General features: G+C 39.7%; 1 protein-coding gene across 4 annotated transcripts in view; it reads right to left on the reverse strand.

The window, feature by feature from the left end:
• CNNM2 (cyclin and CBS domain divalent metal cation transport mediator 2) overlaps positions 1 to 23,012 on the reverse strand; it is a 163,979-nt gene that overhangs the window by 46,154 nt on the left and 94,813 nt on the right. Inside the window, exon 2 of one of the 4 annotated variants that reach the window (XR_006270733.1) lies at positions 9,807 to 9,901. The exons of the other annotated variants lie outside the window; for them this stretch is intronic. The gene's annotated coding sequence lies outside the window, so the exon portion shown is untranslated. The remainder of the gene's footprint in view (positions 1 to 9,806; positions 9,902 to 23,012) is intronic. 4 annotated transcript variants of the gene reach the window in all.

Below are 23,012 nucleotides of genomic sequence, written 5' to 3' on the forward strand. Positions count from 1 at the left end.
TAACTGTTGCTATTCCAGGAGACAAAAGCCCCCTTTCACCAAAAGTTCAACTACTTTTAAAAATTCCAATATCCACCCAGTTAAGTGTCTGGCTGAGCTCTCCCTAGCAGGACAGCTTCTCCACTGCAGGTGTTTTGGGGTCCCTCCACCCCCGACAACCTCACTCCCAGTTAGGTCATGTCTGCCAGGAGGTGACTGGGGTGAAATATGGAATCATGGTTTCCTAAACACTCTAATTTATGGGGGTGAGGGCAGGAGTTGATTTGATGCAGACAGTATTTCTTAATCAGGCTGTTTCCTAGGTAGAACCCTAAATTTATCTACTAACTTAAATTATAACAGCTTTCAGGGAACAGATCCTGCTGTTCATAGGCCAAACTCTGAAAGAAAGATGGCAATCACTTGCTGAGGTGCTCAGCCTCTAAGGGACTTATTAAAAAAAAAAAAAAAAGCAAAGCCTGCATCTTCACTAAAGGTGACCACAGAGTCCTGGGCAGAGCACTTAGGCCTGTTACCAGGGCCCAGGCCCAGTGCTAAGGGCTTTCTTGGTGGTTCAGTGGTAAAGAATCGGCCTGCCAAGGCAGGAGATGTGAGTTCCATCCTTGGGTTGGGAAGATCCCCTGGAGAAGGAAATGGCAGCCCACTCCAGTATTCCTGCCTAAGAAATCCCCATGGACAAAAGAGTCTGCTGGGCTACATGAGTCAGACACGTAAGTCATGTCCTACATAAGTCGTGAGTCGTGAATCTCACGAAAGTCATGAGTTGGACACGACTTAGTGACTGAAGAACCACCACCGCCCCAATGCTGGTCCCTGGAGGTTACCTGATTGTCCGAGCCTTCTTTCTACTTGCTATAAATACCTGTTTCTTTACACTTAAACTGAGATTGGCCCCACCTTCCCATTCTTAACTGTAGTTTCCTATTCTATATCCCTAAAATAGAAATACCTGAAAGACACTGCAAGTAGAAAATATCTTTTAAGACAATCCATGAATTACATTTATAATGTTACTATTGACTTATTTTTGACTGATGGAATTTCACTTCTCCACAAAAATCTGATATAGCTGGATCAGAAAAATACACTGAGAAAATCCAATTCACATGATTCTCAGATATTGATGGCTGTATCAGTTGAGATTTGGGGAAGGCGTGGCAGCCATCAAGGACATCAATATCTACATCTAGAAGTTTCTGAAATACGAGAAAACTATAGCCTGACAGAGAGGCACACAAATATTCACTAAATGAGTGAATCCGCACATTTACCTAAATCCTTCAAACATAGTTTTATTTTCAAGCTATACAACTTTCTGGGCTAAAATGGTATTTGTCCCACAACTAACTGCCTCCTGCACATTTCCAGTGGTTTCCTCTTGATATACACTTTAAGTTTGTTATTGTTCAGTAGCCAAGTCATGTCCAACTCCTTCTTAACCCCATGAGCTGTAGCCCACCAGGCTCCTCTGTCCATGGGGTTTTTCAGGCAAGAATACTGGAGTGGATTGCCATTTCCTTCTCCAGGAGATCTTCCCAACCCAGGGATCAAACCCACTTCTGCACTGCCAAGCAGATTCTTTACCACTGAGCCATATGCAGTTTATTCCAGCATAGGATAAGATATATAGATGTCTACCTCCTGAAGAAAACATGACTATTTTTTAAAAATGGATTAGAAAATAGTTAATCATATTATAAAAGGATTGCTTTATAAAATGAATTTTTTTTTTTTACCCTGCCCGCCGCCCCTATAAAATGAATTTTTTTTTTTTTAATTTATTTTTGGCTGCGCTAAGTCTTGGTTGTGGCATGTAGGATCCAGCTCTCCTGACTAGGGATCTAACCCGGGTTCCCTGCGTTAGGAATGTGGGGTCTTAGCCACTAGACCACATGCAAAGTCCCTAGAATGGACATGTAGGATCCAGCTCTCCTGACTAGGGATCTAACCCGGGTTCCCTGCGTTAGGAATGTGGGGTCTTAGCCACTAGACCACATGCAAAGTCCCTAGAATGGATGATTTTTTTAATTAGAATTTTAGTTTGAAATAACTCTGCATTCTTATACAGCTGTGAAAGATCTCATGTGTTTTCACCCAGGACACCACATACACTCTTGCCCATCAAGTTTCTGCCACCAAGAGTATCTTGTGAAACCAAACTGCATGGCAGCACCACATTACAACCAGGACACTGACCCTGAAACACATACAGAACATTTCCATCAGCACCAGGACCCCTCCTGTTGTCCTTTCACAGCCTCATTCATTGCTCTTCCACTCCCCAGAACAGATCATTTCAACAGCTTCTCTGATAAAGTACTTGGTTTTCCACTGGCAGTTGACTCTTGAGCTTTAGCTTTTAAGTTTAAACAAATATTTAAAAACTCACAAAATGGCAATCAGTAGGGAAACATTTCTCAGTCAACGAAACCCGGTTTTATGTGCAACTTTTGAAAACTCAAGAGTGGGGTTTGGTGCCAACAAGGTTAACTAACCAGGCTCCCCTGGTGGAGATACTTGGCAGGCAGTGCTTCAACCGTGGGTGCTCAGAGAGGACTGCTCACAGAGAGCAGCGGACACCAGCCCTGATTTCATGAACGCTGCAGAAGCACCTCTGTGGCAGTTATTTCTCAGGCAGCTCCTCTGGCTTCTCTGAATGGGATGGATTTTTGATGTGTCCATTTGGCTAGGTAACTGCCCTCAACAATTCACTTAAACATGAATTCAGGTGCTGATGTGAAGGGATTTTGCAGATGCAGTCAAAGTCTCTAATGGGTCGACTTTAAGGGTTGCTATCCTCGGTGTGCTGACAGTCTTAAAAGCAGGGCGAAGGCTTTCTGAGGGACAGATGACCTACCACCTGCTGAAAGCAGGGCAGACCATGCCCGTGGGGTTTCCACGTGCTGGGATCTGCCCTTCCTGACAGCCTGCCCTACCAACTCTAGACTTTCTTAGACAGCCTCCACAATTCCATAAGCCTGCTCCTTATGAGAAATTCCTTAATGAATGTGTGTGTCTGTCTTCTACTGGGTTCTACCTGTTGAACCATGATCGACCTACTCAGGACCCACACCACAAAGAGATTTAGAAAGAAGATACCAAAAGAAAACTAGTTATGGGCTAAATTGTATTTCCCAAACCCAAGACAATGGATGACTGATTATCTAGGAAGATAATATGTACTTATGTATGTACTAAACGCCAGAGAGACTTGCTGAATGAACTTCTTGGTAGAACACAGCAAGCGAAGTAACCATTAGGAACAAAATATTAACCTAAACTGAAGTTGTAGTCAAAAGACAAGAAACCAAATCATTATGAAACCAATACTGTAACACAATTATCCTTCAATTAAAAACAGATACATTAAAAAAAAAAAAAAAAAAAAAGCCAAATCATTTGCTTCAAACCATCTGCGTGGACTGCCCTATTAAGGAGAGCCCTGTGGTTCTCCCACCTAACTTAGGGTTCCAGGCCACAAATAATGGATCGCCTTGCGTTCCCACACCGCCACCAGCCGTTCACTCTCTTTTGCTGTTCTTCAGTCTTGCTGCCAGATACATTAGCTAGAAACCCAAAGTGGGGCAATTAATATAAGATTTCAGTTACTATGTGACTTGCTTAAAGGCCTGTCCAAATGATTTGTGAGAAAAATCTTATGAACCAACAGAACAGAAACTGAAGAGTTTTTTCCATTATTCTCCTCTCCCAGAGTATTTAAAGACTTGGACTTTCCCATCTTTAGGGGAAATATTTTCTTATAAATAGTGAGGCATGCCGGGCATCTTCCACTTCATCTTTTTTGGTGGTCTGTACCACTCAGTGCACACTCGCTGGAATGTTTTCCTAGTAAGTGATTAGCAATGGAAAACGTGGCTAAGACAAAGGATGGCTTTTGGGATGAGATGATGGGAACCTTCCCATCTTTCCCAAGAGATAAGCAGTTCTTCTATAGAACCAAGGGGCTTATTTTAGAACCAATGAGTCTATTTCTGTCTTTTCCTTCAGACTTGTAGCTTTCCTAAGGATGATAAATGAAGAATGACTGTGTTAGTGAGTTAACAGCCCAAAAGATGAGTAATTGCCCAGCATATCCAATAATAGGAGATTAAAAAACCAGAAATATATTTCCGTTGCTAAGGTAAGACCAACTATCTGAGCTTTAATTCTTCTGTTCCTTCCTTGTGCCTTAGTCTTTGGATCAGTAACATTCAGAACTTTGTGTTGTAGTGCAAAACTCTCAATATTGACTGAACTAATTTCTTGGATGATTTTTACAACATAAGGAGGCAAGATCAGTAGTTATACAAAACAGACATAAAAATATGGTTCTTTTGTGATACAGTGAATAAAAATTACCTAAGTCCAGATGATGTGCTAAAAAATACTACAGACCAAACTACCTCATACATTTGCTTTAGAAGCAGGCATTTTAAGGAGAGAGGTGAGGTCATCACTTCTTTTAAAACCTGCCTAAAGGGAAAGGTTTTGTTCCTTTCTAAAGGAACTGGTTTAGAAAACTAAAGGCTGGTTTTGTTCAGAAAAACCTTATCCCCTTTTCTTATTCAAGTCTCCTCTCTTCAGAAGTGCTTTCTGATGACCTCGAACTGTAATGAGGAAATGGAATTGCTATTATAAATTTGCTAATTATGTTTTATCATATCATTAGTAATCACATGATATGAAGGAAAAGGGCTAGCAAAACTGCCAAAATATCACTGAGTCCCGATGTCTGCAACATTGAAAAATGAAAAGTCGAGTTCAAATTCTCATCCAGTGCCATTAAGCTCATCTGCAAATTTTGTGCAAACAATAAACTTAAAAAAATACAAAAGGGGGCAAAAATACTGAGTATTTTTCTTGCTGATCCGAGAAAATAGAAGTCTTAGCATTTTACTTTTCTGCTTCCTTTCCCCAGAAACCTCAAGCACTTCATCATCATCACAGAAGAGAAAAGAGAGAAAACCAGACGACTTTAAAAACCAAACCTTCTCTCTCTAAAATTCTTTCACAATTCCTCTCACCATTTCTATTATCTACCCCCCTCCCAGTATCTCTTAAAAATATGTCAGAGATAAAAGAAGTTTTTGTATTTCTATAAGGAAAAATATCCAACAACAGAGAACTCTGATTAAATAAACTCTCATAAATCCATATAATGGACTACTATGCAGCCGTTAAACAAGATTAAATTAGGTCTACTTAACTGTTAATGAAAAGTTACCCAAAACAAAGGAAAATAAAAACAGGAAAAAAACAGGAATATTTTATGCAGTATGATCTTATTTGTATAAATTGTATATGGATAGGAAAATCCTGGCAAAGAATGGTTGGTTAGCAGATACTTGGTCTTATCTAAAATGTCTATGAGATTCCCTTGAAATTCAGTCTTGTCCCAAATCATGTGTCATGGACCAAAAATGCTCAGGACATTTTGGACAGGACCAAATGTCCTGCAAGGGAACTAGTTCACAGTAGCATGTTGACTGAAATTTTTAATAGCCATGACAAGGTTGTGTTCTACAAGTAGAAATTCTGATAAAATCTATTTTGTGTGATTGTCATCAAAAAGTAAAACAGAATGGAGATTTATAACGACATGCCCTGTATTAGCATATGTAATTCTAACAACAGAGAATGTTTGACCATGAATGAATGAGAACAGAATCCTCTGTCAACATTAGATGGCTCTTAAGCATCACTTCAAAATCCTCTTGGCCCACTGCTTACCCCTTCCATCCCTTCCACTGCTACAGTGACCAGTTCCACACAGGCTCAGACTGGTTTCACACCCATGTAACCAGTGCAAGCAGTTTTCAGTTGCGAGGTCGTGTTGGACTCTTCTGTGACCCCGTGGACTGTAGCCTGCCAAGGGTCCTCTGTGCATGGGATTTCCCAGGCAAGAATACTGGAGTGGATTGCCATTTCCTTCTCCAGGGGATCTTTCTGACCCAGGGATAGAACCTGTGGCCTCTGCATTGGCAGGGGGATTCTTTACCACTAAGCCACCGGGGAAGCCCAGTACAAGCAGACATCACCTCATGTACAGCTCACAGCATAGCTCATTGCGTCTCTCACTTCTGCTTTGGGACTTCTCCTGAACAGAGAAGGAATTAATGCCCATGGGAGAATATGTCCCCCTCTGTACTCAAGCACAGTTCTGAGAGCATCTCACAATGCTTCTTTATAAGTCCTAGGTAGGACACAACACCTGTTACCTGTAGTCAAAAGCCAACATACTATCACATCCTTGATTTTCTTTCCTTTCTTCCCATTTCACTTCCCTTGTTCTGAACTCCTGCAACCTGGGATCCCATTCCAAATACACCTCCCAGCACGCAAGCCTTTGTATCAGGCAGATGTTCAGGCTATAACTCCATCAGAAGTTTTTCTACTAATCAGTTTCTGGCTTTGTACATTTCATCCTCTTCTATTTCCATGATTCCAGTGCCAAAGGTGTAAAGATACATTCATATCTCAATACAGTTACAAAGCTGGTTATGCAGCTTTGTGTCACAATACCAGGAGAGCTGGTGGAGTGCAAGAGTACTTTTCAAAGTCATTCCTACATCGGGATGGCCAGCAATAACTACACATTGAAGTGATTGCAAACCCAAATTAAATGCATTCCCAGCTCAGCTTCTCCACAGCCAGAGTCCAAAAAACACCTGCGACATTCCAACATTACCAGAGACAGAAAGAGTGAAAGAAGGTAATTAAAAATGCCAAGAGAGGATTTTAGATCAACTGCAGTAATGTCTGAATTTTTCAAATTTCACAAAAACACATGACGACATAAACACACTTGCTAGAGCCCTTCCTGAAGCCTGTGCATATGAGAAGCATATACATTTAAAGTTAATTAGCTTTATGGTAAATCTACCTTTCACTAGGTACTAATCAAGTAAGTGTAAGAAAAGCAGACAGAACACAAAGACTGAAAAGGATCAAATCTATGTACTACCACCATCCCCAGTCTAATCTTCTCTCCTAAACTTCAGGTATAAAAATATCCTAACTGCTGACTTGGTCCTCTTCACTTGTCCCATGAGCATCTCAAAGCTCAACACGCCCCACACTATCATTTTTCTCTACCAAACCTGTTCCTCCACTTCTACTCCTCTTGCTGACTAATGGTACCAGTATGTATCATGTGTGGAATTGTGGGAGTCATCTTAGATTCCTCCTTTTTCTCTAGTTTCACCCTGCTATGACAAACTGGTCACCAAACACTATGTCAAGTTGTAAACTGAAGACCACCTCCTAAATATCTACTGGATCTAATAGCCATTGGATCTCTCCCATATTCTCCATCCCTAGCTCACTTTTAGTTACAGGCCCTCAATATTTCTGTTCTGAACTGTAACAACCGTCTAACTTCTCTTTCGAACTTTACTGTAATCTCCCCATCTCCCTGATGCCATAGTAACCTTTCTAAAAAGCAAATCTGAACATGTTATACTACTGCTTAAAACTCTCTAATAGCTTCCCATTACACTTGGGATAGTCTAAATGCTTCAGTATGACCTACAAAGCTAAAATGACATGATCCCTAGCTCTTTAGTTTCATCTCCTACTTCTTTGGCCATTCAATGTTAGAACACATTCTGCCACTCTCCAAACTAGATATGCTATTTTATAGTTCATTCTGCCAAGAACCTAGACAGCATATTAAAAAGCAGAGACATCACTTTGCCAACAAAGGTCCATAGGGTCAAAGTTACAATTGTTCCAGTAGTCATGTACGGATGAGAGAGCTGGCCCATAAAGAAGGCTGAGAGATGAAGAATTGACGCTTTCACATTGTGGTGTTGGACAAGACTCCTGAGAGTCCCGTGGACAGCAAGGAGATCAAACCAGTCAATCCTAAAGGAAATCAACCCTGAATACTCACTGGAAGGACAGATGCTGAAGCTCCAATACTATGGCCACCTGATGGGAAGAGCTGACTCGTTAGAAAAGACCCTGATGCTGGGGAAGATTGAGGGTGGGAAGAAAAGAGGACAACAGAGGATGAGATCGTTGGACAGCATCACCAACTCAATAAACATGAGTTTGAGCAAACTCTGGGAGATAGTGAAGGACAGGGGAGCATGATATGCTGCAGTCCATGGGGTCACAAAGAGTTGGACACAACTTAGTGACTGAACAACAACTGCCAAGAACACCCTCCTCCCCTTTACTCTTATTCTCCTCAAGGATGCAATTCAAGTATCCTCTCATCCTGGAAGTCTTCATCACGTCACCTATACCAGTTGGGTTTGATGTCCTGTCTCTGTGCTTCCACAGAGCCTTCGTTAGCTCCATCAGAGATTTCTTATCCTGTATTATGATTTGCTCTCTTCTCTACTAGACTACGAGATTCTTGAAGGCAAGAGCTCTCTTTTATACCTAAAGTCTCAGAGGCTAGCACGGTACCAGGTACATAGCACTGTCAATAAATGCTGAAGACATGGCTCAAATTAATCATAAGAAAATAAGAAGGAAGATGAAGATTGGGGGGAAAAACAGTACTATCTTTGCAAGCTTGTGTCATAAGAGATTGTTTTTCTTCCTGGGATACAATACAGTAAATGGGGCCAATCAGTGACTGCCAGTTAATTGTAATTTTAGCAACGATTTCCCAGAAGAGTGACCAATTGTTGTTACCTAATCTAAGGCCTGGGACATAAAAGACTCTCATTTCCTATTTAATTTTTTTTCCTATTTAATTTAATTGTACTGATTTTATTATTTCAGCTCCTATTGGCACCAACTTCGAGAAAAGTTACAATAGAGTTTGTCCCCCAGTTGAAGCCAGCTTGAAAAACAAGTAAAAATCAAACCCTGTGCTCCTTCCTGTTGAGTTTGAGAATATCTTCAAAGAATTTTCATTGTCTTCTTAAATACACAACATGAATTCAGCCTGGAAACTGAGACTCCAAATTTTGAAACATGATGGTTTGTCAAATGAGAGAGAGAGAGAAAGGCACTTAGCTTACCAAATGAATGAATGAATGTTCAAAAGAGGTCAACGATTATTCATTTACGTAAAGATCCTTCAAACACCTTTTGAGGTATCTGCCCCTCGGTCAAGACAACAACCTGTCTTAAGTTCTCCGGGAGTAGGTTCTACAACTGCCTGAAAAGAACATTACCTTGGTTCCTGACAACATTCAGAAAATCTAGGTCATCCTTCGCCACTAACCCCTCGCCAAAAAAGTCAGTTTTAGAGCTCAAATATGTGTGCTGGGACCCCAGAGAATACTGTCAGTGGTGACTAAGGGCTTAAACTAAAATTAGACAAGTCTGGTTTGAACACTCTGGTTCTGCTACACACTTAGGTGTATGACCAAAGACAAGTCATTTACCCTCTCATGGCCTCTTACTTTAATCATCTGTGAAACAGAGATAAATCCTAGGCTCCCTATGAAAACTGAAGAAGTTTAGAATTTAACACAGGGCTTGGCACATAGCAAGTAATGCAATAAACGACAATGAGTATATTCTTGATGAACTTTCTCCTGGTTCTGAAACCTAATAATCATCTCAAAGGAATATGTATAACATGTTTAATATCTACAGAAGCAAGATCTTGGAATCATTGGGAAAATTCAGCTACAAGCTGCTGCTTTTAAAATAGAGGCTATGGGCTTCTATGAAAAAGCATAATTAACATCCTGTGAGCATTCAGTCCTAGGCAGCCTTGTTTTGAAGTTCTTCAGCACAGCAACTCCACATACTGTTCACTCTGTTTCACAAAACCCAAACTTCGCCTGTGAGTGGCTTCACATGGGTTGTGGAGATTGTCCGCCGTCCCCTCTCACCTCTAGAAGTGGTCGCTCCCGCTTACTGGATGGGGCAGTGGGGAGGGAGGCCCATGAAGGAAGGTTGTACAGCCATTGCCTTTGTCATATTTCCTCTGTGAAGAAACAGAAGACTTCAGTTCCTGGGATTGGTTAAGCCCTAGAACAGAGAACTAAGGAACTACTTTGTATTCTCCTACGACTCTCATCTCTTTGTGTATAGCGCCATAGAAGCAGAATTGTTATGCATTTTTGCATCTTGATCAGGAAACTGGAATGAAAATGAACACAGGTAGCCTGCCATACACCATAAATGGAAGCTGGCACAGAGCAGAGAAAGACTCAAAGACTGAGGGAATGCGAAGAGGAAAAGCCAGTGAAAGAACAAATTATACACAATGACCATGCCCTGAAGTTTGCAAAACACTGTGAAGGTTACTATATTTAAGATCAGCATTGACTTGAGGTCAATATGGTCTCCTCTGGTGCTAGTTAAGGATTCATTCAACAAATATTTTTATTGAGCACTCATTACCTGCTGTACTAAGCTTTAGGGTTAAAATAAACACATGCAAATAAGACTAGTCTTCACTGTTAAGGAACTAGAAGTCTAGTGTAAAAGACAAGTAAAGATTATAACATGGTAGACTCTCTCAAGGGACCTCCATGTGACAATGTGCAGATTAACTGATATGTTCATTCTCCCTGTGGAACACATGACTGAGGTCTATAGGACACTGAAAGCTTTTGGCTAGTAAAACTACAAACAGTACTCTGCATAATCTACTCCCATATATTACGTAGAATGTTTACCAAGAATTGGTTACTTTTGTTCCCAAACCTAGTTATGACATCTGTGCTTGATGCTACAAATTAAATGTTATAGAAACTCATGATAGTAAAGAGAAATTGCTGTTTCTATGGAAATTATGATGAATCCTCTGGAAAGAATCAGCAAAAGCAAGTTGCTTAAACACACACACGTGGGCAAGAGAATCACAAAAGTGAGGGGGAAAAATCCTTAACAACTCTTTAATTTGTACTGTTTGTTTAAAAATCCTTTGTAGGGACTTCTCTGGTGGTCCAGTGGTTAAGAAGCCACCTTGCAATGCAAAGGACACCCGTTTGATCCGTGATCTGGGAAGATCCCACGTGCCCATGCACCACAACTGCTGAGCCCATATACCTCAGAGCCCATGCTCCACAACAAGAGAAGCCACTGCCACTAGAGAGGAGCCCCCACTCTCTGCAACTAGAGAAAAGCCCACACACAGCAAAGAAGACCCAGAGCAGTCAATAATAATTTTTTTTTAAAGCCATAACATAATATAATAAAAGTCGCTCAGTCATGTTTGACTCTCTGCAACCCCATGGACAGTCCATGGAATTCTCCAGGCCAGAATACTGGAGTGGGTAGCCTTTCCCTTCTCCAGGGGATCTTCCCAACCCAGGGATCGAACCCAGGTCTCCTGCACTGCAGGCAGATTCTTTAGTAACTGAGCTATGAGGGAAGCCCTTTAAACCCATAATTCAGCAAAAAAAAAAAAAAAAAATCCTTTGTATTGTTTGTTCCACTTAAAAAGAAAACTCCAATTTAAAGAACTGAGAGAGGATATAGATGTTGGATGAGTTCATTCAATTATTACAGGGAACACAAATCAGCCTACATTCAAAGAAAAGGCCTTGGTTCTGAACCAGAAGAATGGCAATAATATTTTCCATTGCCTATTGAAATCATACCGATTCAAGCAAAGAACATAAATGACTGCTAAACATTAGAGGAAAGGTTGGTGGAGAAAATAATTTTCACATGGTGCTGAAGTATCACTCCATGAATTACTGTGGTAATTCGTGGAAGGGGGAGAGCATATCTTTACAATGGAGACAACGGGTAGTTGCCACCTTAATCAAGTGACTCAACATCAGTAACAGTGAACAATCAGACTGGGTGCCCCCTGATGTGACGTGTTGTGAAGTACATACAGCTCATTAAAATATTCTTGTGAAAGGTTGTTTAAGAATTTGGATTTAACTTTCAGTATATAGGCAACATAGGAAATCAGAGAAATTAGTTAAATGATAATGAGAAAATCATAGAAACCCAAAATATAGACTACTCCATGAAAGGACTAGCTTGGTTTCTTTAAAAAGTCAATACCATTATTAATTTTGTTTGGTAACCTAAGAAAATGTTATTTTTTAGAGTTCAAAGGGATAGAATGACATGCCTTGAATTTGTTTTTAAAATATTCCAGCAAAGAAAAAAGATAAGGAAAGGTAAATATGGCAAACTGTTGACAATTACTGAATCAATGGATATATTGGGGTTTATTGCCTATTTTCACAACTTTTGTATGTATGTTCAAAACACAAAAAACAGAAAATACTCAATGTCATGAAAAAACTGAGGAGGGGATTATTCTGGTTTAAAAGATACATGACAACCAAACGCAATGCACAAACCTTGACTGAATCCCATGTTAGAAAAAAACAACTATATATGACATTTGGGGAAGATAGAAAATCTGAATACGGACAGGTAGTAAATGATTTGGGGAACAATAAATTTTCTTAGTTATAATGGAATGAGGATGATGTACGAGAAGCAATGCTGGGTCAGGCTCATGGCAGCTGCAATTTACTTTGAAATGGTTCAGGAAAAATCATTAAGAACTATCAAATCTAGAAAGAAGACAGCTATATGAACACTAATTATACTAGTTGTTCAACTTCTCTGTATTTTTGAACATTTTCATAATAAGGTTTTAGCAGTTTGTCAAACACTTGCAAATGTTTTTTTCAAAATAATATATTTAAGATACATACATAATTTTTTAAATTCCATACTTCAGTTAATTTTGTTCTTTAGTGAACTGAAAGGTAAGAGGGGAGAGGATCCAGACAGTGGGGCACTGATATATATTTAACAAGTTCTCTGGGGAAAGCAGCCCTGGTTTGTAGCATTCACCACTTTTTATTGTATGAATATCCCTACCATGTCCGATTTCAAAATACTAACATGTCACTGAACACAGAGTTGGGAAGAGATGAGTACAACTGGTCTTTCAAGCCACAGCCAGTTCCAACACATCACTGAATCCAGATCATAACAGAAGGATACCAGCTGTAATAGAAGAGAGGGAAAAGATGGTTTGCAGAAAACAAATAAGCAAGGTCATCAGCTGACAAGGTGTGAGGCAGGGGAGAAGGGTTTGAACACAGAAGACAAAGTATTAAATTATCTATAAATATTCATGGATGAAACTGGAACCCATTACACAGAGTGAAGTAAGCCAGAAAGATAAAGAACATTACAGCATACTAACACATATATATGGAATTTAGAAAGATGGTAATGATAACCCTATATGCAAAACAGAAAAAGAGACACAGATGTACAGAACAGACTTTTGAACTCTGTGGAAGAAGGCGAGGGTGGGATGTTCTGAGAGAATAGCATTGAAACAAGTATACTATCAAGGGTGAAACAGATCACCAGCCCAGGTTGGATGCATGAGACAAGTGCTCAGGGCTGGTGCACTGGGAAGACCCAGAGGGATAGGATGGGGAGGGAGTCGGGAGAGGGGATCGGGATGGGGAACACATGTAAATCCATGGCTGATTCATGTCCATTAATGGCAAAAACCACTACAATATTGTAAAGTAATTAGCCTCCAACTAATAAAAATAAATGAAAAAAAATTATCTATAAATATTCAGCACAGTGCTTGGTATACGGTAATCACTAACTTACTAAGCACCTCCTACTATTGGACCATAAAGAAAGCTGAGCGCTGAGGAATTGATGCTTTTGATCTGTGGTGTTGGAGAAGACTCTTGAGAGTCCCTTGGACTGCAAGGAGATCCAACCAGTCCATCCTAAAGGAAATCGGTCCTGAATATTCACTGGAAGGACTGATGTTGAAACTGAAACTCCAATACTTTGGCCACCTGATGTGAAGAACTGACTCATTTGAAATGACCCTGATGCTAGGAAAGATTGAAGGCAGGAGGAGAAGGGGACAACAGAGGATGAGGTAGCTGAATGGCATCACTGATTCAATGGACATGAGTTTGAGTAAACTCCAAGAGTTGGTGATAGACAGGGAGGCCTGGCATGCTGCATTCCATGGGGTCACAAATAGTCAGACACGACTGAGCAACTGAACTATTATTATTTTCTAGCCCAATTCATAATCTAAAAGGTCATCTTATCTTTTTAAGACGGCATTGACGATTGCTTCTAAGGAAGGGAACTGAATGGCTGGGCAACTTGTCATCAGGAGTGGGAAGAAGCCACTTTACTGCTCTGAGCCTTTTGAATTTTGAAAAATGTGAATGTATTATAAATATTCAAAATATAAATGAAATTGAAATGTATAAATCTTAGGACATGGGTCTCTTGAAAGAGCTCTTCTCTCACCATAAGCTCCTAATCTGACATCTATGCAGTCATGCATTTATTCCCATCATTCCGAATACAAGAATTTAAAAATCAACAGCCAACAGGGACCTCCTTGGTGCACCCAGCGCAAAGGGCATGGGTTTCATCCCTGGTCAGGGAGGTAAGATCCCACATGCTGCACAACGTGGCCAGAAAATAAAAATAAAGAAATCAGTGACAATAAACTAGTACCAAAAAAAAAAGTTCCAAATCATCATGCCCAGCTGACAGGGTAGAGGTTGCAGTTTAACAAGTTTATTCATATGTGGAAAAGTTAGGATCTTGGCTGCCTCAGTACCCATGATAAGATTCACACAAAGCCTTCAGTCACTCAGAATGCCACATTTCACTCCAAAATACAGTCATTCAACAAATATTCGCTGAGCACTTTCTATGTCTTTGGGTCTGGGAACACACATGAACAGAATTCTCTCCAACTCTAAGGAGTTCTAATTTGACTTTGGAAAATTTCCTCTGCGAGGAATTTATCTAATCTTAGGCAACTATCTTTAGGCTGAAATTACTATTTATAATTATGAACAGCAGAAGCAATTCTTACTTAGAGGAACAAATATTTTCTCATAAATTTGCTAGAAATCACATTTTGTTAAATGAATCCTGGTTTTTAAACCATAAATTAGAGGTGTATTCTTCTCAGGGGAAAAGGGCACAGGAAAAGGAGTACATTAATGTGATTCCTGAACTTAACCACTTAATCTAACTCTCTTGTAGGACTCCATGCCTCCACTGGCAGGAGCCAAGTGAAGGAGTAGAAGTCAAAAGGGAACTGCTGTCCTTGAAGTAAAATAACTCCCCAGCAGGCCAAAATTAAGTGGGAGCCCCAGAACTCTGTAATTCTGACAAGACCACTCCAGGTCTCCCCTTCAATACCCATAGCCTCTCCGCCAACGTCTACCTTGGGATAATCAGGACTAATTTCATCATGCCTTTGACATCATTCACAAGAAGCCCAGGACTGCAACGCCATTCCTTATTTTTTTGCCACCCTCAAGTGGTTTCCTCACAGGCATATATTCAATAGTACTCTGCTAAATACTCAGGAGAACCTCTTGCAGATCTGTGCAACTCTCTCTTCTCCATGTTCTCTGAATTTGAGGCTCTCTGACCTCCTCTAATTCTCAACATTGTCTCCTCAACCCAGGGTGACCACAGGCTCTGTTTAGGTTGGCCCTTCTTGAATCGTGACCTCCATCTAGGTACAAAGATGGTGCAATCATAAGGGCTCATCTTCTGTCAAGATCGTCTTCCGGTACTGCCTATTGTCCAACATTTGAAAACCACTATATGCATCAGTTCAGTTCAGTCGCTCAGTCGTCTGACTCTTTGTGACCCCACAGACGGCAGCATGCCAAGCCTCCCTGTCCATCACCAACTCCCAGAGTTCACTCAAACTCATGTCCATTGAGTTGGTGATGCCATCCAATCATCTCATCCTCTGTCGCCCCCTTCTCCTCCTGCCTTCAATATTTCCCAGTATCAGGGTCTTTTCAAATGAGTCAGCTCTTCGCAATAGGTGGCCAAAGTATTGGAGTTTCAACTTCAACATCAGTCCTTCCAATGAATATTCAGGACTGATTTCCTTTAGGATGGACTGGTTGGATATCCTTGCAGTCCAAGGGACTCTCAAGAGTCTTCTCCAACACCACAGGTCAAAAGCATCAATTCTTCGGCACTCAGCTTTCTTTATGGTCCACTCTCACATCCATACATGACCACTGGAAAAACCATAGCCTTGACTAGACGGACCTTTGTTGGCAAAGTAATGTCTCTGCTTTTTGCTGTCTAGCTGTCTAGGTTGCATAACTGTCTACTTATTTAAGGAAGGAGGGTAAATCTGGTCCCTGTTACACCACAGGGGCACAAATGGAAGCCTCTTCTCTGTTTATTTTCCATCCTAACTTAGTCACTTTCTTCCATGGTCACTCCCTTGACCTTGTCATTTACAATTACTGCAACCCCTCATTATCTCAATTCCAAACATCTACTCTCCAACCACCACCACCTCTTTTTTTTTTAGGACACTCCTGCTAGTACAGTTCCAACAATCCTTTGCCTCACTTTCAATCCACTGTTTCTACCACTTTCACTCGTCCTCTTTCTCCTAATCGAGCTCTACATCATTTCATTGTCAATCATTTTAACTAGACCCTCAATTCCCTGGCCCCTCTCACTTCATCTTATTTGCTTGGCTAAATAACCCGATTTTTTTTTTCCATTTATTTTTATTAGTTGGAGGCTAATTACTTTACAATATTGTAGTGGTTTTTGCCATACATTGACATGAATCAGCCATGGATTTACATGTGTTCCCCATCCCGATCCCCCCTCCCAACTCCCTCCCCATCCCATCCCTCTGGGTCTTCCCAGTGCACCAGCCCTGAGCACTTGTCTCATGCATCCAACCTGGGCTGATCTGTTTCACCCTTGATAGTATACTTGTTTCAATGCTTATAACAACCCGATTTAAATCCAACTCATTATCTAAGGAATAGTACACATTTTCTGTTTTTATCTTATTTATTGTCTTCTATTCCACTAGAAGGACAGCTCCATGAAGGCAGGGACTCTCATTTGCTTTTTTTTTACTACTATTGCATTCCCAGAGCTGAAAACAGTCCCCAGTAAATGGATGATACTCAATTATTTCTTGACTGGTTTAAATAATAAAATCCAATGTTCAAAGTAAGTATTCAAGTGAAAACATCAAAAGTGAAAAGCAACACTATATCTAGAATATCTAACTGCTTCCTGCTGTAAAGAGATCACTAAAAAAAAGCAGGTAATGTGTATATACTTCCAGTCTTATTTTTTTATAACCTCTTTAATGATTTTTTTGTAATGTTATATACATGGTTCTGATAAGATGGCAAACTACAGTAGGCTCCCAACAGAAATTTGGAGATCTCCCAGACAGGTTAATGAAACTGTCACACTAACACAAAAGCTGTGACAAAAACCTCAGGCAACAGAAAACAGCTAGGTTTCAGCTGGAAAGAGATGCCCATGCTAGGTCCTAAGAAGGTGGCATAGAGAACACTGGAAGGGGACAGGCTTCTCCATGTGTGTTTCTCTATGTTGTTGATGCTTTCTTGGCCCCCACTGCTCACAACACTCTTACCCAGCTGACTCTGACAGCAGTACCAGGGTAGTATGCTCAAGTAGGCTGGGTTCAAGCAGCTGTTCAAGAGGTACAAGCAGCTGTAAAGCCTTATGTGCATCTTCCTCTTTTACCCTCCTTCCCAGCCAGAGTGAGGTAAGGACTGTCATCGAAGGAAACTCTCAGAGGCATAAGCCAGTGCCTTGGTGTTGTTCCACAGTCCAGGGATCTATCAAGAAATGACAGCCAGAAAAAACGGACTCAGAGAGAAGACAGATGAGCTCATCTCAAGGGGCAATATCTTCCAAGCAGGAAGACATAACTGGAAACAAAGTGAAAGTGTTAGTTGCTCAGTTCTGTCTGACTCTCTGCAACCCCAAGGACTGTAGCCCACCAGGCTCCCCTGTCCACAGAATTCTCCAGACAAGCATACTGGAGTGGGTTACCATTTCCTACTCCAGGGAATCTACCCAACCCAGGGATTGAAGCCAGGTCTCCCGCATTGCAGGCAGATTCTCTACTGTCTAAGCCACCAGGGAAGCTCATAAGTAAGAACAAGAAGTTTTAAAATAAACACCAACTAAAGTTAATGGTGTGAAAATTTAAGAGCCGGGATAATAAAGAACCCAATAGCTGGGGTAAAGAGCCAAAGATCAGGTTAAAAAACTCTCTTAGAAGATATTAGGAAGGGGAAAAAAGAGGAAAATAAATAGCAAGAGGTAGAGGATGGAAGTGGAAGTGTCAATATATCTATGTAATGAGGCCCAGAGGAAAGGAAAGCTGTTTCTCCTAGAAAACACAAGGAGAAAATTTTGAACAAGAAATAACTCAGGGTTCCCAGATCTGGTAAAAGATGTGAGACCTCAGACTGGAAAAAAAAACCATAAAAGGATAAATTTGCGGGGGGGGGGGGGGGGGGGGGATTTATCACCAGTCACAGTATAATGACTTCCCTTGTGGGAACTCATTATAATGCTTTCCTTGTGACTCAGCTGGTAAAGAATCCGCCTTCAATGCAGGAAACCTGGGTTCGATCCCTGCGTTGGCAAGATCCCCTGGAGAAGGGAAAAGCTACCCACTCCAGTATTCTGGCCTGCAGAATTCCATGGACTGTATAGTCCATGGGGTTGCAAAGCGTCAAAAATGACCAAGCGACTTTCACTTCACAGTATAATGAAATGAAAGAAAAAAGAAAAAGATGCCTAAAGTTTAGAGGAAAAGCAAGTCGCTTATAAAGGAAAAACAAGAATCAGATTGACTCCATAATTCTCAAAGGCAACACTGGCTCTAAGAAGTCAATGAAGTGACAGGTGCAAAGGCGTGAAAGAAAAAACTCAAAACTTAAAAATAAATACATATTCTGGAATACACTATAAAAATGGGAAGAGTAATAAGTAAATAACTTATTAAGTTAACTATTGTCTAAACAAGGTACAAAACAAAACAAAAAAGTAAACCCATAGCAATTCCAGAACTAGTGTTCTTTAAAAATCAAAGCACATTTTTTTTTTTTAAAGGTGGGGCATGGCTGGAGGGTAGAGAGGAAGATGAAATCTTCTAACATGCTAGTCTTTTTTTAAGTATGTGTGGGGAATACATACATTTAAAGGTTTAAAATAAGATAAATTTTTTCAATAGGAACAAACGTAAGTACATATATTATCAAATTAAGAGTTACAATCACTTTTGAAATTGAAGCTGTGATCAAAAATCTCAAAAAAAACAACAAAAATAAAACAACAACAACAACAAAAGAAACCCAAAAGCCCAGGACCAGACAGCTTCACAGGAGAATTCTATCAAACATTCAGAGAAGAGCTAATGCCTATCCTTCTAAAACTCTTTCAGAAAATTGCAGAGGAAGGAACACTTCCAAACTCATTCTACAAGGCCACCATCACCCTGATACCAAAACCAGACAAAGACAACACAAAAAAAGAAAACTACAGGCCAATATCACTGATGAACATAGATGCAAATCCTCAACAAAATTTTAGCGAACAGAATTCAGCAACACATCAAAAAGCTCATACACCATGATCAAGCTGGGTTTATTCCAGGGATGCAAGGATTCTTCATTATACGCAAATCAATCAAAGTGATATACCATATTAACAAACTGAAAGATAAAAACCATAAGATCATCTCAATAGATGTAGAAAAAGCCTTTGACAAAATTCAGCAACCACTTATGATTAAAACTCTTCAAAAAATGGGCATAAAAGGAACCTACCTCAACATAGTAAAGGCCATATATGAAAAACTGACAGCAAACATTATTCTCAATGGTGAGAAACAGAAAGCACTCGCCCTAAGATCAGGAACAAGACAAGGGTGTCCACTTTCATCACTATTATTCAACATAATTCTGGAAGTCCTAGCTACAGCAATCAGAGAAGAAAAAGAAATAAAAGGAATCCAGACTGGAAAAGAAGAAGTAAAGCTCTCACTATTTGCAGATGACATGATACTGTACATAGAAAACCCTAAAGATGGTATCAGAAAATTACCAGAGCTAATCAGTGAATTTAGCAAAGTTGCAGGATACAAAATCAATACACAGAAATCACTTGCATTTCTATATACTAACAATGAAAAATCAGAAAGAGAAATTAAGGAATCAGTTCCATTCACCACTGCAACAAAAATAATTAAATATCTAGAAATAAACTTACCTAAGGAGACAAAAGATTTGTATGCAGAAAATTGTAAGACACTAATGAAAGAAATCAAAGATGACATAAACAGATGGAGAGATATTCCATGTTCCTGGGTAGGAAGAATCAATATTGTGAAAATGATTATTTTCTCTGCCAAATAATCTACCAAATGACTACCAAACGCAATCTACAGATTCAATGTGATCCCTATCAAATTACCAATGGCATTTTTCACAGACCTAGAACAAAAAATTTCATAATTCATATGGAAACACAAAAGACCCTGAATAGCCAAAGCAGTCTTGAGAAAGAAGAGTGGAGCTGGAGGAATCAACCTTCCTGACTTCAGCTTATACTACAAAGCTACAGTCATCAGGACAGTATGGTACTGGCACAAAAACAGAAATATAGACCAATGGAACAAGATAGAAAGCCCAGAAATAAACCCATGCACCTATGGCTACTTTATTTTTGACAAAGGGAGCAAGAATATACAATGGGACAAAGACAACCTCTTCAATAAATGGTGCTGGGAAAACTGGAGAGCTACATGTAAAAGAATGAAATTAGAACACTTCCTAACATCATATACAAAGATAAACTCAAAATGGATTAAAGACCTAAATGTAAAACCAGAAACTATAAAACTCTTAGAGGAAAACATAGGCAGAACACTCAATGACATAAATCACAGCAAGATCCTTTATGACCCACCTCCTAGAGTAATGGAAATAAAAGCAAAACTAAATAGTGGGACCTGACTAAACTTAAAATCTTTAGCACAGCAAAGGAAACTATAAGCAAGGTGAAAAGACAACCCTCAGAATGGGAGAAAATAGCAAATGAAACAACTTACAAAGCATTAATTTCCAAAATATACAAGCAGCAAGGACAACTCAGTACCAGAAAAACAAACCACCCAGTCAAAAAGTAGGAAAAAGACCTAAACAGACATTTCTCCAAAGACATACAGAATGGCTAAAAACACATGAAAACATGTTCAATATTGCTTATTACTAGAGAAATGCAAATAAAAACTACAATGAGATATCACCTTATACCAGTCAGAATGGCCATCATCAAAAAGTCTACAGACAAATTCTGGAGAGGGTGTGGAGAAAAGGGAATGCTTTTGCACTGTTGGTGGAAATGTAAATTGATACAGCCACCATGGAAGACGATATGGAGATTCCTCAGAAAACTAGGAATAAAACTACCATATGACCCAGCAATCCCACTCTTAGGCATATACCTTGAGGAAACCAAAACTGAAAAAGACACAAGTATCCCATTTTTCATTGCAGGACTATTTACAATAGCTAGAACATGGAAGCAATCTAGATGTCCATCGACAGATGAATGGATAAAGAAGCTGTGGTACATATACACAATGGAATATTACTCAGTCATAAAAAGGAACACATTCCAGTCAGTTCTAATGAGGTGGATGAACCTAGAACCTATTATATAGAGTGAAGTAAGTCAGAAAGAGAAAGATAAACATCATATTCTAACACATATATACAGAATCTAGAAAAATGGTACTGAAGAATTTATTTACAGGGCAGCAATGGAGAAACAGACATAGAGAATAGACTTATGGACATGGGGAGAGGGGAGGAGAAGGTGAGATGCGTGGAAGGAGTAACATGGAAATTTGCATTACCACATGTAAAGTAGATAGCCAACGGGAATTTGCTGTATGGCTCAGGAAACTCAAACAGGGGCTCTGTATCAGCCTAGAGGGGGTGGGATGGGGAGGGAGAGGGGAGGGAGGTTCAAAAGGGAGGGGATATATGCATACCTATGGCTGATTCATGTTGAGGTTTGACAGAAAACAACAAAATTCTGGAAAGCAATTATCCTTCAATAAAATATAAGTTAATTAAAAAGAAAAAAAAAGAGTTAGGGACAACTGCCAAAAGAATATAAACAGAATGGATAACTTTCAAACACGAGGACTACTATATTTAGCCAATAGATAGTAGGAGAAGAGGATAACAAAAATAAGCAAACAGAAAACATGCGGTAACATAGCTTTAAAAAAATAAAAATAAATAGTTTATGATTGATATAAATCAGTTCAGCTCACTGACATTCTCAGAATAACTTTTTTAAAGATACAGGTAATATACGCTCAGTGTACAAAAAACATGAGGAAATAGTCTGGAAAAGAGTCAAATGAAGAAATTAAAAATCACCAATAAAATCACTGACATTTTTCTCTACTAAAATGTGTATTAATCGTTTTTCATGAAAAATACTTTTTTGCACTTAAATCTGAAAATCTTTCTATATCAATCAACACAAAACTTCATAATGATTTTTACTGGGTAAACTGTAGTTCTGCATTGTATCACTGTAATTGTTAGATAGCCAACGTATTTCATTTCCTCTAGGTTAGACATTTCAATTGTTTCTGATCTGTCATCTTTCATATAACATTTGATACTTCCTCCCAGGAAAACTGCCCTTCCCTGACTGCCACCTCCACAGGTTTAGAGAAGGCCCATGGGTTTTATGTGGGAAGACTGTCCCCTCTATCACTTGGCTCTCCTTCTCTACTGGATAATTTTCATCAGCACATTCGAAGGCCAGAATATTTCCCATCTTTAAAACCAAAACACCTCTCCAGCTGCTTTATCACTTTCCTGCTTATCATTCCCATTCTCTATTGCTCTTTATAGCAAAGCCCTTCACAGAACTGTCTCTATTCACTATCTCTATTTCCTCATCTTTCACGTTCTATTCAACATGCTGCAAACCACTCTTGTCCAGTGAAACTACTCTTGTAGAGATCTCCAATAAACTCTTATTTGGATACATTCAAAGATCAATTCTTAGCCCTCATCTAAGTCCATTTTTAATCACTCCTTTCCTGAAACCATCTCTTCACCTGGCTTACACCACACTTCTCTGCGTTTTCCCTTCCTTGACAGCCACTCCATCTCAATCTCCCTTGTTGGTTCCTCTCATTCCCCTGACCTCTAGAAGACAGAGTACTC

This window comes from Cervus canadensis, chromosome 8, assembly GCF_019320065.1.
Source record: "Cervus canadensis isolate Bull #8, Minnesota chromosome 8, ASM1932006v1, whole genome shotgun sequence".
Taxonomy (NCBI): Eukaryota; Metazoa; Chordata; class Mammalia; order Artiodactyla; family Cervidae; genus Cervus; species Cervus canadensis.